The following is a 6,461-nucleotide window of genomic DNA, read 5'->3' on the forward strand; positions in this document are numbered from 1 at the left end:
GCGTTGTTGTAAAGAACGTGTCTGTAAAAGAAAGACACTTTTCGGACAACCTAATAGATTTTAGCAATTAGCAAATTAATATTATTCGTATACTTCATCATTTGGACAAATTTATTCTTTGTCGATTATTAATACCTAATAGTACATCTGTCTTGATTCGTCTGCTTTCTAAAAAGTTCATATTTTTGTTTATTATTTAATTTGTACTTTGCAATATGTGCAACTGGACATTTGGTAAATTTGTCTAACTTAATTGTTAAATAACACGCGGGTGGCTACTCCCAGCGGGATACCATCTTCGAGTTAGACTATTTTATTTCTTTGGTGAATTCAACGGTGTGTTTTCTTTTTAATCTTCTTTCCAAAAATCCATATGACAGTAGAAGCTAATAGAACGTGAAACGATCAGAAACGACAGCGACTTGAGAAAGATAATTCGCGTTTAAAAATGAAATATTCCACGTGGAATTCAATCAACCTGAATCGTTTCTATCAGGTTGTCCGGAAAATGTCTTTCTTTCGTGTTTTTTACAAACGTGAAACCAAATCTGTGAAATGTCGCGGTGTTTATTTCAACAGAATAAAATAGTATATAATATAGAACTATAGTAATGTAATATATATAGTATTTAGCCTATATACAGTAATAATATAGAACAAAATAATATAAAACAAAAAACGTTGTGCGTCTATTATTTCCTCGTAAAACGAAAGAAATTTTTCGGACAACCTGATAAAATTGCTCTTCTCAGATGAATGTCGTCCTCTTCCTTGGTAATCCATACGGTATACACAAGGTAAAATGATAAATTTCAGCCCCAACGGGGACACGATATAACCGTAACGATGTAACAAGGCTCGATTCGTCTTGGTACTTGCCGATCGTCCTCGAACGAGCGTGCACTAGAGATCGAATAAGGAAATTAAGTAGACACGGTTCTAGATCGAAATAATTCTCTACGGCGTAGTAGGCACGGTGTCGCAGCAAAATTTTCGCGGCTATTTTCCGCGGTGTATAAGTGTACGAGAAGCTACTAGGCCAGCTGCTTCTCTTGATTTTTCACGGTATCCTTTTTATATACAGGGTGTCCCAAATTTTTCCCCTATGAAACGGGGCTTTAATTATCGCCTTATAAATTGTTTATTAAAACGTTATTTTTACTATAACCTTTTACAACAAATTTTTTCAGTTTCAAAGATATACGAAAAAATCGTCGATAACGCGTTACGATTTATCCTTTCAACTTTCTCAGATGTTGAAATTCAATGGAAACAGCAGGACCAGGAAAGCGTCCATGAAAATGCTAACGACGCTATATTGAAAGTTTCTTCTTATTTTCGAAAAGCTGAGCAAGAATACCGAGACACCCTGTATAAGCTCGGTTCCAAGGATTTATCTCCCCGTGGATTCCATTGTCCGCGGAATCAAGGTGTTCGTGAACGACCGAATAAAAACTGCGGTGGAAAAAATCTGCGACGTCGAAAGGACGATCGCGTCACGCCGATTTCCGCGGGACACGAGCAACACGGCGGCCATCAACCACGCCGATTCACCGACCAAGAGAACGGTTTCGAAGCTGTAGAGAAGCCACCACAGCCCTTGTGTGTAGCGCGACTTCTCCAATGGGACCACCCGTTCCGCTGCGTTATACACACCAGTCCGTTTCCTTGGACGTTTCTCCTTTTGAAATCGGCCGATACGCCGATTTCGAGCCTCGTTCCCTTTCTTTTCTTCGTCGCTCTCTACTTGTACACGACAACCAAGTTTCTCTCCCTTTATATCTCACCGCCTTCGTCTTCTTTTCTCTGACTATCTTTGGCTTCTTACGTCGCCATTTAGACGAGGCGGCGCGCCACTTTTGTCGCTGCCAACCTCCCTTTCGAGATCAACGCCGCCCTAATATTCCGTGACGACAGATCACTCGCTGCTTTCCACATTGTCCAGTCTTTCTCGGCCTTCCTTTTGTCGCAGTTAAACGTTATTTATCGCGACGCCTTTTTCTCCTGCTACTGTCGTGCCGATCGACGTACGATTGACGATCGCAAGTGGCGTGGACGAGCAAATGCATTTCATCGCAAATGTAGCTATACAGACTTACTCGAACGTGGTATCCTGCTGGGGTAGCCATCCACGTGTTATTGGGCTGCCAACTAAGTGATTGCCGAGTTTGTCATTAGGTGGTAATCACAAAATCCGCAATCACTTAGTTGCCAACCTAATATTCGGCAATTAAGCTAGAAAAATTTACCGAATGCTCAGCTGGGCAAATTGTAAAGTACAAATTAAATAATAAAAAAAAAAAATTAAAGAAATAAAATAGTCAAACTGGAGGATGGTATCCCGTTGGGGGTAGCCATCCACATTTTATTCAGCAATTAAGTTAGAAAAATTTACCAAATGTCCAGCTGGACAAATTGTAAAGTACAAATTAAATCATTAAAAAAGACACAAAAAGATTAAACAAAATACTTATCTATAATAAGTATTAACTTGTTATAAATAATTAGCCATGTCACTGCGTCACGCCAGAAAAAATTACTGAAAATTCTCAATGCGAGAATTGATTGTAAATTTTAATAAATAAATAAAAAAAATTAATAATAAAATATATAATAAATAGAAAATATTCCGCTTCTTCGGACAGAGTCAATGCGTGCAGGTTTTTGCTGTACGTGAAAAATTCCTGGCGATTTCAATGAAATAACGCGTTGTTATTTTACATCGGAATATATTTGTCGACTCAAGTATCGCATCGTTGATGTAATTTTATCATCGAAATAGAATCTTCTAAATTGTACAAAGAGTTTCACGAAGATTTTGCAAATTCACGTATTATTCTTCAATCTCGTGGCTGATATTGCGAGAGAAAATGTAGAAAAATAGCAACGAACAGTACCTTTGAACAGCGTGAAATCAAAATCTTTCGTTCGAAAGGCATTCTGCCCTATATACAGAGTGTTAAAATAAAAACTAACAATAAGAACTACGTTCTAACTGTTTCTTTTTTCAAAGAAATCTCTATTAAAATCGAAAACCATGAATCCAATTTCGTGGCATTGTAACTCATCATCATCCAGGTCATCTATCATTTGGGGTGGCACGGAACATCGTGAAATCTAACCTATTCCTAGGCCAGCTAACCTTTGTCTTTTTTTCCTCCCTACGTATACCTTGGAGCCCAGGGAACCCTAACTCGCCATTAGAACACGTGCATCTACCAACGTAACAAGTGCCCCATCGACGCTACAAACGCTGAAGAGGGACACAAAAAAGGAACATGGTCCATCATAAAAGGTTTCTAGCTTCGAACAAGCCTAATGATTATCGTAGATTTAAGAGAGAGTCGGTGCCACTGTTCCTCTTATCTCGCGCGGAAACGTTTCTTCCACTTAAATTAGAAGTTTTCTACATTAGAAGTATCATTATACGAATCGTAAAAAAACATTTCTAGCATGTTACTGCGGGAAGATCCATAGATAATTGGGAACCAGAATGCTTACTCTTGTTTCCGATTATCCCTGTTTTTTACTGTTTCTCCAGCGCCATTATATTTTTTCTAACAGACATTTGTTCCTTTCGTGATCGATTTAAAATACGTAACAAAAACGCTCGATCTTGCGTGCACGCTAATTAGTCGCCCCTTTTTACTCTTTTTACATCGCCGTGTTCTTTAAGTAAAATTCCTAGTTTTCAATCGCATTCATAGAATCACGAGAGTGTTAAATAGCGTTAAAAGCCTCGATGCAAATTTTAACAAATAACATCTTAACGCTTTGACTGCCACGTTGGTCGTATCTGACCCACCACAATTGTAAAAATTGTATGAAAATTGACAGTTAGGGTATTTTCAATATAACCGATAAATAGAAGACACTTTGAAGTAAAAAATATCTCATTGAACGATTAAACATTTTTATTGGAACATCGATAAAAAAAAAATGAGAACGAATCTTGCATCTAAAGGTGCACTGTGTCTGCATCCATATCTCTGAGGGATAATCTACGAATTATTATAAACACAGCTTAGAAAATAATCGTAAATGCTGCTTTATAATCGTATAATCGAAGTTAGAAGTGTGCACATACCTTGCTATTATATAGACAACGAGCAAATACCGTTTACCAATATCTTCTACGCGTGTCAACGATATATTCTGCACGATTTGCCTACGACGAAATAACCAATGCTAATGGTTTGTTGAAATAAACGAAGGCTCGTTATAATACGTCGCTATCGACTGTTACCAAGGCGCCACGATGGTCACCGGTGACCATCAATAAGATAAACGATCGATTAGGGAAGAATGTTGTCTTACATCGTCAATTTATTATTATTTTGCCATTATATGCTTCGAATAGTAAAAATACTGCCGTGACGTCCTCAACGAAACACGTAATTTCCGCGTGGCAGTCAAAGTGTTAATAAACAATTACACTGTTACCTTTCTGCCCTTGCGATTTATCAAATATACAACTTTAACTTTCCGCTTACGCTACCTTTCACGCGAATATATCCGAAGCGTTGGAAATCCCCAAAGTCTAAAAGCACACAGGATTATTTCCGAAAATTACAAGATCTCGCGCAAGCGTGCAAAATTCGTGTAAATATTTGGTCGAGAAATTCTCAACGAGAGTGTTCCACTCTCTTTTATGCGGCGTTCGTTGATCAATATGTACAAATTACGCGGTCGAGGGCACTCGATCATCCACTTCCGTTTCACGATCCTTCGAACGAGCCTTTTTCTGCTCGCCGTGAATAAGCAATTTCAGCTTGCACAATAGCTTGAACGTCATCGGGGCCTGCGTAATTCTGTTTCCGCCGTTTATCCAACGAGATTATTCTTTCCTTTCTTTTCTTCTTTTTTTTATTCCGTTCAGACTGTGCGTAGGAAGTAAAGGAATTTCCGCTCGAAGGAAAACTCGCAGTCGGCTCGTTTAATTCAGCCTGCAGGTACGTAACGCTGTTCCACTGCTTCCACGATCGACTATCTCCGGGAAAATCGGTTTTCGGATAATCGCGTATTATGAAACGTTAATGGACGCGGAATACCGCTCGTTGCGTTGAAACGAAGCGGAATCGACAAGGAAATTCGTTAGAGGAATCCTTGCGGCGGAAGAAGAAGAAGCGGAAGAAGCGAAGCGACTCGCAGAGAACAGCATTGTACGTCGTCGGTGCGTCATCACATTTTGTGACGACAATTTTTAAGAACTTTATGCGTTCGTGCAATAGCAAGAATATTTCCGCGCTGTTTCACTGTTCGTTCTGTTTCTTGTTACGGTCGAATCGTATCAACACGTTAAAATAGAACCTTATTGAGTTTCTTGGCAAGTTCGTTGCAATTTTTAAGGAATTTGGTCGACGTAAAAGATCACGTGGAGAAGTTTCTCGCCGAAAAATCTGACAGCTTCTGGAAGGACGGAATATTGCAGTTGCGTGAACGATGGACAAAGGTTGGAAACGTAACTCGGAACGATCTTTCCGAGCGACCTAATATTATTAGGTCGACGCGTGTGAACTGTCCTTCCTTCAAATAGAAACTGAACTTATCTTAACGTATCTTATGTTCTTCTCGTCTACGGTACAACTTTGCTTGAAAGCTAAAAAGCACGAGAAATTTCAAAATCTCTCAACGAACGAATCTATCCATATATAGTTCGATGTATGAGAGACGAAAAAGTACCGCGTAAAATATTCGAACTGAAAGGAAGAGAAAGTTTTATCTGCGTTCAGAAACCACTTCAAATTTCATCTCCAAAGACCAATTGAAGACGTGTACCAATCGTACGCTGTGCCCAGTATTTTTGTTTTTTTTTTTTTTTTATTATTTAATTTGTACTTTACAATTTGTCCAGAACGCCCAGTTAACGAAAATATGTGGAGAAATATCTGGTAGAAAACACAAGAGCGCATCTCTGCGTGCATCAGAGCGTCTATCTCTCGCTTGGATCTACGACAGGGCCTTCACTTTCCTGCTGTACTCTATCACGGTGCCCCGTCTGGCCCAGTCTGACCAGCTCTCTGAGTCACCCTTGCACGTGTTCGATTTCAGCCCCTCTGAACGTTGCTTATCCCGCTGGTCAAGGAACCTCCGAGATCCTTGGCGAGCGAGCTCTTTTTCTTGGCAGACCGCTCCGCCCACAGGACCCTTCCAGCTCGAGAAAAGGATCAGAGGGGCCAGAAAGACCCATCAAACAGTTTCTTCTGGCGCTTACATTGTCCGCTTCTATCCATCGAAAAGCGAAAAAAAAAAAAAGATCCAGCGGAAACTACGTTCATCTTGCGAAAAGTCATTGTGACTTGATGGACCTATCTGAAAGTTTCGCTTGTAGAATCGACAATGGCCATGGCCGGCTGCAGGCTTTCGTATTATCGCAGAGGAGCGTAGATGCTCCGAGGATGCACGTAGGCGGTGGACATTTCAAATAAGCCAAGTTAAGGAAGAATCGAACTGTGGGACGT

The 6,461-nt window shown here is 39.9% G+C and overlaps 1 protein-coding gene across 6 annotated transcripts in view; it reads right to left on the bottom strand.

Moving 5' to 3' along the window:
- LOC100744994 (tubulin polyglutamylase TTLL4-like) overlaps positions 1–6,461 on the bottom strand; it is a 244,962-nt gene that overhangs the window by 158,593 nt on the left and 79,908 nt on the right. The gene's annotated exons all lie outside the window — the stretch shown is intronic.

This window comes from Bombus impatiens, unplaced genomic scaffold, assembly GCF_000188095.3.
Source record: "Bombus impatiens unplaced genomic scaffold, BIMP_2.2 scf_0027, whole genome shotgun sequence".
Classification (NCBI taxonomy): Eukaryota; Metazoa; Arthropoda; class Insecta; order Hymenoptera; family Apidae; genus Bombus; species Bombus impatiens.